This window comes from Triticum aestivum, chromosome 2B (assembly GCF_018294505.1).
Source record: "Triticum aestivum cultivar Chinese Spring chromosome 2B, IWGSC CS RefSeq v2.1, whole genome shotgun sequence".
Taxonomy (NCBI): domain Eukaryota; kingdom Viridiplantae; phylum Streptophyta; class Magnoliopsida; order Poales; family Poaceae; genus Triticum; species Triticum aestivum.
The window spans coordinates 31,689,243-31,701,910 of record NC_057798.1 but is presented as its reverse complement, the minus strand read 5'-3'; the positions used below and the strand labels follow the sequence as shown (position 1 = coordinate 31,701,910).

The following is a 12,668-nucleotide window of genomic DNA, read 5'->3' as shown; positions in this document are numbered from 1 at the left end:
AAATAAACCTGGACAAGTGGTACTGAATATTACCCCTCTTGCAATGTCTCTCACCACCTGGTCGAACAAGGTAACTGTTCTTGGATCAAGCATGCATGCAAGGCATTCAATACACAGTGCACCAATATGCAACGGTAGTGCAGCGGATAAATAGACAACATGAATGTAATGGACTGCATAAGTTTACATGTCATCAAGCATTTATTTCCCTTCCCCCGACAAGAGCTAAAAGACACTGAACTGTGAAGTTCTGAACCTCAGCAGCCGCGGACAATGAGCAAAATGTTCTGATGCTTTTGCACTGGGGCATGGCATTCCATTCAGTGGCAAATAAGGATTGTTTTCTATTGAACATGTGTAGAGCAAGTAGCTGATGTTTTCAACATTATTACATGAATCACTATGTAAAAATACATAATAGTTATCTCGGAGCAGTAGCTTAGCACCACTAAACATAAATACTGTAAAATCAAGATGGATGGCAACAATATAAAACTGCCTCACCGACGATAATGACTGCAAACCCAATAAGACTTATGCCACTCCGGGTCTGCAATAGAACGAAATTTATCAACTTAAAAAGCTAGAATTTGGTGAATTTGATCAAGCACACACACACTGAATGGCATGAAAAGTGCAAACATAATGTATTGGCTAGGATGGTTCAATTACCGCACTGTCCTGTAGTAGGATATCGGAATATGCTCTAGTCTTGCCGCTTAAAGATTCCTTATGAAATCAGGATGCATGTTACTAAACCTTATTTCTTTGAGGGATTTCAGGTCATCAGGTGTCCAAGCCCAGGAATGTCCCGCAGTTCGGCAAGGCCACTGATCACAAATTCTTCAAGGCAGACCAAAGTTCCCTCGTGTATGCAGATTTGGTTCACATGTGGCAAATCAAGCAAAGAAATAATCCTCACATTTGGGAACCAATCTGAATGGAAGTTTAGCTCTTGTCCAGTAAATGCCCTTTTAAGACCTATTTCAGTCAAATTTGAAAATTCAGAGAGGCACTGTAATGGGTTCTCCACAAGCTGGGACCAAAGTAGAAAGATCCTGTGAAGTCTATCTCTGTTGGTTGAGAAAAATGGAGATTTCGAAGTTCCTTCGGAAAATCGCCCTGAGAAAGTGAGTTTTTCAAGACGGTTTGACAATATTAAAGTTTCAAGTTGGAGCACTTCATCTACGTTACTGGATTTTATTTGTAATTTTGAGAGCTGATGCATCTTTGATAAAGAGTCACACAATTGTGCACAGTGGATGCTCCTTACCCCAGTAATACTAAGGGACCTCAGCTGAGATAAACTTGCTAGTTTTGCAATGAAAACTTTACTAGCTCGAACTGAATGCAGAGTTTGCAAGTTCTTCAAGTTCCACAATCCCTCAAATGGCTCCATGGATTCAAATCTTACCAAGATTGAAAATGTTTTATCCAGCCATTTGTATATAAGGTGCCTCAATCTCTTCAGCTTTTCAGACCCTTGTGGGAGATTCAGACAGTCTGCACCTTGAAGACTCAACGTTTCTAAGTTCTGAACGTTCGCGATAGAGTTTGGGAGTACCTTCACATTGGTGTTGTCGAGGCCCAAATATCTTAGGTTGAATAGCTCTCCAATCGAATTTGGAATAGTCTTAATAGGTAAGCCTGATAGCTCCAACACAGCAAGGTACTTTGATTCTGAGGGAAACCATGAAAATGATGACATGCTAGTGCGGAATGCTATGAAGGTACGAAGCCTGAATTGACCTGTGCTCGGTCGAATGTCATATCTGCATTGAAGCACCGATAACCGACGAGAATCTGACTCCACATGCGTCCCTCCAAGACTATCATCGTAAGTCGTACTGAAACTCTCTCTTTTAGATTGGCATATGGCTAACTCACGCACAAGATCATGCATTCGAAGACATCGAATCCTATTAAAACTGTTCCTCTCAACCACATGTAGCATGCTTCATCGAACAAGTTCTGTAAGGTAACCTTCAGCAACATCTTCTAAACTACAATCTCCAATTTGTTCAATAAATCCTTCAGCGACCCACAGTCTAATCAATTTTTTTCTATGGATCATGTGGTCTTCTGGAAACATGGCACAATACAAGAAACAACTTTTCAAATAGTCGGGCAAGTATTTGTAGCTTAGATTCAGAATTTTCTTCACGCGATTTAGGTTCTCATTGTTGTGTAGCTCCCAGATAAGTTGATCCAGAAATAGCCGCCACTCTGTAACATTCAGCGATTTAAGAGACAATATACTCCCTATGGCCACAAGAGCTAATGGTAAACCATCACACTTCTCCACTATCGATTTACCACACTCTTGTAATGCTTTTGGGCAGATGTGATTTTTAATTCTGGGAAATGCCTTGCTGCAAAATAGGTGCCATGCATCCTCCTCCTCAAGAGGCTCAACTTTGATCTTGTAGCTATCATCAGCTATTGAAGCTACTTCCTCAGTTCTTGTTGTGACTATTACTCTGCTTCCCATGCCCTTATCAACAAGGACCTCTTTAATTTTAAAGAGATCTTCAGCAGTCCATACATCATCCAATATGATCAAGTATCGCTTTGTCTCTAAGATTTTCTTCAATTGCACTTGTAGCTCTGCACTGCTCATCTTTGCAATATCAAACTTGTCTTCAGAATAGATTTCTTTTAACATAGTTCTCCAAATATCATCTAGTTTATATGACTGAGAGACGGAAACCCATGCATGACACTCAAAATTGGATGCTTCGTTTCTAAACACATTGTTGACTAGAGTACTTTTCCCAATGCCACCCATACCCCACACAGCAGTGATCTGCAGATGAGAACATTCTGCCAAACTCAGTGACTTCATCCAGGTTTCTCTATTTTTACCAAGTCCTACAAGTTCATCATCAGAGATTGAGTAATCATGTCCAGGAAGATACAATTGATGTTGGCTGTCATAATTTATTGTAGGAACATCACTCATAACAGAGATTTGTTGAGTCCAGTCTCTATTTTGTTTAAGCTGTGTAAGCTCTAGATTTATTCTCTTAAGTGCCATAGCAATTTCATCTAGTGTAAACAGAGATCGGGGTTTCTTTATGATTTTGTTTACATAAACCCACCATGATCCTTCCTGATGGTATTTACTAACAACATAAATAAATTGATCCACAATGTCTTCCATATCATATGCCAATCTTCGGACTTGCCCTGTCCATGTTTCGGTAACTCGATCTATCCGACCCTTCCTGACAATATCCTTGAGAAATGCTTGCATAAGCTCAAGATCATTCTTTATCAGTCTCATGTTATCTGGGAGTGCTGCCACGGGCCCAATTTTCCTTGCAAGCAATGGTCTAGCGTACTTCAGTGTCTCTACTGCCATAGCTATGCCAATCTTTTTTATGACAAGCAAAAGAGCAGCCTCTGCCATTTCTTTGTGTACGGCTTTACGTCAGTATACCAGCAAATGCAATTGGAAATATCAGTGTTCAATGTTGAATACCAACGCCATCCTTGTACATTGAGTCTACATAAAGAAAACAATTATTTTGTTAATTACCAGAAATCCTAGTGAGATAACTTTCGTGATGTCAGGCGGCATAACTGATTTTTTATTATCATTCCATTGCTTTACAAGGATGTTCGATATGTTGGTTTGCATTGATATTTGATATGTAAAGCTAGCTTGACCGCACAGAGCCGTTGTGGTTTGCCAGATAACGAAATAGAGGTGTGAGTGTGCTAGTGTGTGATGGTTGCAAGGTTTTGGATCCCAAGTGGACATTTTTTCTCAAAGGGGCACCGGAATTTGCGGTTACCAGGTAACCGCGAAATACCGGAAAAAATTCGGACGAAATTTGAAATTAAATTTTGAATTCAAATTTTTTGAGGTCGATATAGATAGGGGTTTAACTTCAAAAGATATCACCTAGTTGCTGCCACTAGGCCACGACCACTCATGTTAATATAGAAGAGATGGCGTGTATTTAACTATACCTTTAGCGTTTGAATTCAAAAATTTCAAAATTTTCGAGATTTTTTGCCCGGTATGAGTGTTTCTCGAGGGGGGGGGGGGGCGATAAACGCGGTAACCGGGTGAGATTGCGAAATTTCGTTTGGTTACCAAAACAGTGGATGGTTGACAGGCATAATAAAATAAGTAAACCCCCCAAATTTCCCTCTTCTAATCCAAGCACTCACCAGGCCGGGCCGCATCCCTTTGTCAGAAAAGACAACTGTGCACTCCAAGAAACATTTGGCACCTTTTATTTTTTGCACAATAGCTACTTGTAAGTTGCCTGCAAATCAAATTTGTGTCTTTCAATTTTGGAAGGAATGAAAAGGTCGTCAAAGAGGAAGCGGTCACCGGCTCGCTCGAGAAGACCTCTAGTTCTATCTAAGGGTGGCGGACGACCCCACTATCTATCTTTGAGTGGCAGGCTACCGCATTATATATCTTATGGGTGTTGGGGGTGAGGGTGCAGGTTGCCGGAGAAAGTGGTGCATGGCTGGGGCCTGCGATTGCATGTCGGTGAGCGCGGTGAGGCTGGCGCGGGAATGCCGCCGGCTGCGGGCGGCGGCAGTAGGTGGTTAGGCCTGTGGTTGCTTGGTGGTTCAGAGATAGAAGATGAACAATGATCCGTTTTCGGAGGTTGACGAAGCCCATCGGGCCAACCATCTTGCATCCGATGGCTAATAATGCCTGGACTGACCCAAATTGCATTTGCAGTCACCTGACGTCTTGCCAATCCCTTTTTTTGAAAACAACGAGCCACCTCTTCGATTTTCATTAAAGAAACCATCAACACCAGTCATACAAAATTAAAGGTTCAAAACTGAAAACGCAAGCCGTACCGTGTTGTTTTTTTCTATAGTCTAAAGCGGGGAGAAACCCCCTTTTTGTGATGAAAACGCAAAGAAACAAAAAATCTGGATCATACAAGGCATTTGGCACCTATTCCCACCATTGTGAGGGTGCCGCCGAATCGAAAGAGGAAAAAAGAAAGAAAGATCCAGATCACCTACTTGCTTGCCACGATGCCAAATTGCGCTAAGCAATCATATTTTCCCCATACAGCCGAGCAGCAATCTGCGATTCAGGCTTTAACTGCCAAGAACATCCAAAGTTCAGTTTTACAACTGTTATAAGAACCCATACAAGCTGTGCAAGTGATACAACAACGCGCATGGGAGCATCAGAAAACAAAGCTGGAAATACATGCGAGCAAGCAAACCTTCGCATGCAAAGTGTATACTTGTCCCCAGTGGCCGGCCGCCCGCACGCTCCGATCGATACCAGCGACAAGACGAACAACAGCGCACACTTGACGGCAGGACGGAGAAGAGGAGCAGGAGCGGCCTGGCACTGTTGCCGTCGCGGGATCTACCCTCGCCCGAGTCGCTCGCCGGTGCCAAGCGGGCAGTCCTCGGTGCCAACGTTGGCTGCCGCCCGCGGGCATAATAAGCATCGACTTGGGCGGAACCCCCAAAGCCGTTGCCGGGCTGATAAGATGACACTGAGCGGAAGATTTTAGCCATAGCGGACAAGTCGAGGGGCAAAGTTATTTAAATATTTTATTTATAAATTTAAATATCAGAACAAATTTTATGTGCTCGTGCGAAGGTTTTGGATTTCGTTTTTTTGTTTTTGACCCCAACGAATCGGACGAATTTTGTGAGCCTTAATTTAAAATTCAAAAAACTTAAAAGTAACTCTCTACTAATATAATAGGATGTATCCTTTTTTACAAATAAAGACCCAAATAGCATCCTATATCTGATTATTATCAACAGATAATTGGGCGCGGAACTACCAATGAAAACAAAATTACATTAAAAATCATACCAGCGCGCCTTTTTAGTTGTACGTCGCTAGTCAAAGATTAAAAATTCAATTGATCAATCAACAACAGAAGAATGCTTGCCATACCAGACTTTAAAGACCACAATAATCACTAGCTCCTTAAGATGAGATCTATAAATCTGTAAACCAACATCGGTTGGAGCATCATCCCATGCAATACAGGCTTGCACTCGACCACCATCCTTTTAGAGGGTTTGGATGGATCGGACCAGAAACAACAATCAAATGATGTCGAATTCGCGTCACCAAATAACCAACAAATAGCCATCCTTGATAGATACATCAATTGGCCACAGATATTGGGACACAAACTCTCACAGCCCATTCGTCGGGGCCGTATGAGATGCCGTTGAGGTAGGGAGAGAGCAAAGAGACCTTATTCCACTAGTCATTGCAACAACCACCTTGTCGATGTCATCACGGAAACAAAAACCTAAAGAAAAGAAAACAAGATAGACGGGTCCCCACTCCTCTTGCTGTCGACGAGGACGCCAGACGAGGAGGGGGAGGGAAACCGAGGCTGTGATGTGTAGGGAAGCTAAGGCGGCGGGTAGGGTTGGGAGTCACCGGTGAGACATGTCGGGCGTCCAACTCTCTCTCTCTCTCTCTCTCTCATCTTATCTTATTTACATGCTACTATTTGAATGAGCATGTATTTTTTTTCCAGAATTAGCTAGACCCAGATTACTTAATTTCGTAGCCTAAATGAAACGGAAAAAATATTAGAATGAAACTGAAAAGCACCCTAAAGAAACCCATTATGATAATCTAACTTCATATTTTAATGGAAAGAGGGGGGGGGGCTTTGGCCCTCCTGATGATCTGAAATCCAATTTGGCCCTCTCGATGATCTGAAATCGACGAGCATATGGGATCATAACTGGATATCCAAGGTGGGATCGCTAAGGCCAATTCTGTCTTTGGTCCAAAGCCCGCCTGAAGTTGTCTCCGAGCTACTACTCCCAACAACTGGCTCCTGGAACGATGATCTTGTTAGATCAGTTTTCTTGCCAACTGATGCGGAGGCAATCTTGAGAATCCCATTATGCACAAGCAATGTAGACGACTTTTGGGCATGGCATCCGGAGAAGAAGGGACGGTTCTCGGTGAGCTCGGCTTATAAGTTCAAGATCAAAACGGAAATTACCATAGAGAACTGGCTCGAAGGCAGGAGTTGGTCCTCGAGCAATGATAGAGAGGAGCACGAGTGGACCTCACTTTGGTCCCTGACAGAACCATCCAAAGTTATGGTTTTCCTGACGGTACCATCCAATGATAGAGAGGAGCACTGTGACTGTCGTGGGATCTACCCTCGCCCGAGTCGCTCGCCGGTGCCAAGCGGGCGGTCCTCGGTGCCAACGTTTGCTGCCGCCCGCGGGCATAATAAGCATCGACTTGGGCGGAACCCCCAAAGCCGTTGCCGGGCTGATAAGATGACACTGAGCAGAAGATTTTAGCCATAGCGGACAAGTCGAGGGACAAAGTTATTTAATTTTTTTATTTATAAATTTAAATATAAGAACAAATTTTATGTGCTCGTGGGAAGGTTTTGGATTTCGTTTTATTTGTTTTTGACCCGAACGAATCAGACGAATTTTGTGAGCCTTAATTTAAAATTCAAAAAAACTTAAAAGTAACTCTCTACTAATATAATAGGATGTATACTTTTTTTACAAATAAAGACCCAAAGAGCATCCTATATCTGATTAATATCAATAGATAATTGGACGCGGAACTACCAATAAAAGCAAAATTACATTAAAAATCACACTAGCCTTTTTAATTGTACGTCGCTATTAAAAGATTGAAAATTCAATTGATCAATCAACAATAAAAGAATGCTTGCCATACCAGACTTTAAAGAGCACAATAGTCACTAGCCCCTTGAGACGAGATCTATAAATCTGTAAACCAACATCGGTTGGAGCATCATCCCATGCAATACAGGCTTGCACTCCATCACCATCCTTTCAGAGGGGTTGGATGGATAGGACCAGAAACAACATTCAAAAAATGTCGAATTCCGGTCACCAAAATACCAGCCAATAGCCATCCTTGATAGATACACCAATTGGCCACATATATTGGGACACAAACTCTCACGGCCCATTCGTCGGCCAAATTACGAGCCAATTGTCATCCTTGATAGATACACCAATTACCTTTTTTTTAAATCTACAGTACCAAATTACCGACGCAGGTCATCTCTTGTCCAATTTGATTTATGCCAAAATCACTAGTTGAAGAGTACTTGTTGCGAAGATCACTCCAACTCCCTGAAGCTGTGACAATTCGCGCTCTGCATGTGCACCACTTGTCGCAACCTGGAAGTTTTCCATTTTTCATAGATCCGTTTATTCAAAACGTTTTATCTCTTAAACCGTGCGTCCAAATCTCAAACCGCTTCCGCCGTTGGATTGCTCGCGTTGAGATCTTCAAAACTAGATCCCATGTTGATAGATTTTGACGAACTTTTTTTTCATGAAAAAAGGACGAAAAAACCCGGACGAAAAACCCAAACCGGGAGAACGGTTTTTTTTCCTTTCCAAAAGAGGCACGCCCGTGCTTCTCACGAAATCACAACTGTGCCTCTCGCGGAACTAAATCCGTGACTCTCGCGAAAGGAAAAAAAAAGAGAAAACGTGTTTTTTTTCGTTTCCGATGAGGCACGGCTGTGACTCTCGCGAAAGCACAACCGTAACTCTCATGGAGGCAAAACCGTGACTCTCGCGAAAGAAAAAAACAGAAAGTGCATTTTTTTCCCGTTTCCGAGAGGCACGGCCGTGACTCTCGCGAAAGCACAACCGTGCCTCTTACCGAAGCAAAACCATGACTATCACGAAAGAAAAGAAAACAGAAAACGCGTTTTTTTCCGTTTCTGAGAGGCACGACCGTGACTCTCGTGAAAGCACAACCGTGTCTCTCGCGGAAGCAAAACCGCAAAAAAACAGAAAACGCGTTTTTTTTGTTTCCGAGAGGCACGGCCGTGACTTTCGCGAAAGCACAACCGTGCCTCTCGCAAAAGGAAAAAACAACAGAAAACATGTTTTTTAGAGGCGTGGCCGTGACTCTGGCGAAAGCACAACCGTGCCTCTCGCATAAGCAAAACTGTAACACTCACGAAAGAAAAAAAAGAAAAAGTGTTTTTTTGCAAAAAAATGATTTTTTTTGTTGTTGAAAAGTTAGGGAAGACCGGTGAAAAACCAAAACAACGAAAAAAAACCAAGAAAAAACGTTAAAAAAGCCGAAAACGCATGCGGAAAATAAAAAAGCAAAATTCGAAGGGAGCGCCCAGAGTGCGACACGTGGCGAATGGCTAAGAGCGCGTCAAGTGGTGCTGATCGTTGCGAGGCTCCCAAAGGAGCGCTCGTTAATTAGTTGCTCTCGATTTATGCCACCACCTCTTCGGTGTCTCGGGCCCGTATTACAACTAAGTAGCGGGCCTAAGCATATACAAAAGCCCACGATCGGCTGGGCTGCAAATCCAAAATCACTAATTGAGGAGCGCTCCCCGCAACTATTAGTCGGGGAGCGCTCCCCGCGCGTCAAGTGCCACGCGCGTAGCGGTCCTGAGACTTTTCCCACCCGCTGCGTGCGCGACACTTGGCGCGTGCACGGCTTCTCCCGTGATTTCTGGTTTCTGGTTTCCCTTTATGGTTTTTCCTTTTTACACTTTAGTCCTTATACTTCTAATGTTTTGTAATACCTTTTGATCTATTTTGAGATTTGTTTCTCTCTGGTGTGGGCGTTCCCTCGTCGCGCACTGTTCTTTCTTTGCCGTCGTCTCCGTCCGTCGCCGCCGCTGCTCTTGTGTCGTGGTTACGGCGGCAGCTGTTCCGGCCGCCGCGCTTGTTGCCTGCTCTTACGGCGGTCCTTCTGTAGCGTCGAGCGTGCTTCCCCCTTGGCGATATCGTTGTTCCCTACTGGTTGCCTTCGTGGGTTCCCTGTTTCCCTTGATCCTTTCTCTTTTTGTTCCTATTATATTTCCGGGATATGGAGATTTATGGGGTAGTTACGGGTGGGGACTACCAACACTATCAGATGTCAAGTTTCAACTTGGTTTTGTGGGATTAGTTCTTGATAACCATTGTGTTCCTTGCAGTTATCGCTTGTCCTTTTTGCCATATGCCTGGTGGCCCGTGTTCTTCTGTTGATTCTTCTGTAGATGGGTTCAGTGTGGTCCTAGATCGGCGTTGTTGGAGGCGTGTTGTAAAAAAATCATTTTATAGTTGTTCAATTTTTTGCACACACGCTTATTTCTTTTGGTGCTGCTCATGTTGTCTCCACGACAGATGGGCCTCCACGTGGCCACTGCGAGCAGCTCAGGCAAGGGGGCCTTTGGTCCCGGTTGGTGACATGAACCGGGACCAAAAGGCTTCCACGTGTCAGCAGCTGAGGTTTTTCTTTTTTTAAAAAAAAAGTGGCTGGTTTAGGGGTTTTGGGGGTTAATTTTAGGTTGTTATTAGCTAGCTAATAGAGAGAAGTGTCCTCTCTTATACTGCTATGTTCATTTCACCCGCTGATATATAATAACTCATGCATGCTCGCATCATACATCATCATATATAATAACAAGTCCTACTAATCATGCATCATCATACAACTTCTACTCGTTATTAATAACAAGTCATACGATCATCCTCCTCATAGTCATCGAACCCAACCCTACATAATTGTTCTTAGCACATGGTCACCAGTATCAGGTAGGACCAAAACACCCTTAAGGTAAAATAGCATAAAACAATATAGACCCTGACTCTCCATTATGAAGAATGAAGATCATCCTGTCTCCAATTCTTGCGCTTCGCCTCCTTTTGCTTGCAAGAAGCTCCTTACCACTGTCCATACATTTTTTCCATTCTTTGATTGTCATGTCTCCACTTCTTTTAGAAATCCGGTATGGACAATTGAGATTCGTAGGACGACCTGGTTGTATGTTCAAAACATCAAGGCGACCGTGCGTATACACCAGATGAGGCACACAATCATTCGGGATTATCTGTTGAAAAACATAGTAATAACTTCGTAGTTAGCAATGATGTACTAGTTTTAGAAGTACTTAAAAAGATGCAGGGATGTCGTAATAGTAAAAAACCTTACCAGGGTATCTCCATGGTAGTTACCATAGTTCAACACGTGCACTAGTGGCACATATTGACCATAATGTTGAGGAGTTCGATTGTAGAAATTGTAATTCTTAAGATCAGTACAAAATACGACAAGATGATTTTTCTCCTTATAAGTTAATTCGAAGCCATCGGTGTAGTGGGTTTTGTCTACCATTTTTCGCACATTCTTTGAAGAATGAAAATAAGCTGTCAATGAAAACAAGCTGTCAACTATTTTGAAATAAACAATATAAATTACTTAATAACTATGTTAAGCTCACATGGGGGAAGAATTGGAGGTGTGTCCACAAGGACCCAAATGCCCATATTGTCTTGCTGGATTTTAGGATCACCAAGATCCATGGTGACAAGCATACCCTCATCAAAACCATACATCTTGCAAAGTGCTTCCCAATTTTTGCAATCAAAATGGGTTACACTCTCAGCATTACTTGAAAATCCACACCATGATGGGTCCTTAGGAGAATTATTTTGGTTTCCATACTTTCATGGTCTTCAAAATCCATCCTCTCCAAGACATAGCGTCTTGCATAGCATGGGATAAGCTAGTCGAATTGGAAAAGATGAAAAATACACGTTAAAATAGTTGAAGTCGTGCTTAATTACGAAAAAACTATTGTTGTCGTTGTGTACCGTATGAACATCGAAGGTCTCCCCGAGCTTAATGCTGAAGCGCCGATCTTCGTCCAGCTCAATGAACCTGTCACACATACCTCGGTCGTCGTGGCACCAGTCGCACTCCCCCGGACGGTTTTCGTCGTTCGAGTACGACATTTACGGCCTAAGTTCATAATTCAAATATTAAATATATGTACTAAAAAACCTAAATTACATCATTATTATTAATCACGGGTTGACTATCGGTGATGGTACGTAGCTTCTCCTTTCATTCCCGAGTGCATTATTACAACAAATTGTCTAGCACACGGGAATGAAGGAGAAGCTACCCCCACGACGGCGTGGATGATGGAGGGGGCTCCTAGATTTCTGCATAGAGTGCTCTTCAATTTTAGCATTCAAAGTAGGAGTACTTTTCCAATATGAGCATTCAATAAGCAAAACCAAATCGTAAAATAAAGTAGTATTCAAATTAGCATGCATTCAATTATAACTAAAAGTACATCATATCTTGTGTCCGTACATCGTCGAATACTCCTCGAATACTATCATACATATAGCATCGCTAATTAATACAGCTAGAACCGTAGCGCCCGATGGGTATCGTCGCGGGCGGTGGACACCCAAAGATAATGAACGATCACAGGATCATAGCTCCAGTGAGATCCCTGAAGAATCTGCCAGGTATTGTCGAACCTGACCTCCAACGCAACCATGTAGCGACGGACGTGCTCGTCCTCCTCGCTGACACGGTGACGTACCACCTCCGCGGTGTCCGGAAGCCTCGGCACCGTCACTGGCCCACGCGACCGCCACCAAACAAGGATCGGGTCAACAACGGGCTGCCTCCTCACCAACCTACGTCCCCCAGAAGGTAGCACGTCCCAATACCAGCCCGGCGGAGCCCAGTCCCGAACATGGCCCTGATCAAGCTGGCCTCCACCACCGCCGAGTCGACGACGACGAGGATGCGGGATAGGCATCGTCGATGTCGATGCGGGAACTACTTCTATATATAGTTAAATAAAGTAGTTTTATTAATTAAATTAACTAGTTCAACTACTAAGCACTTACTA

General features: G+C 43.2%; 1 pseudogene; it reads right to left on the bottom strand.

The window, feature by feature from the left end:
* Positions 1-719: 719 nt before the first annotated feature.
* On the bottom strand, positions 720-3,412 carry LOC123038849 (disease resistance protein RPM1-like; annotated as a pseudogene).
* Positions 3,413-12,668: the final 9,256 nt, after the last annotated feature.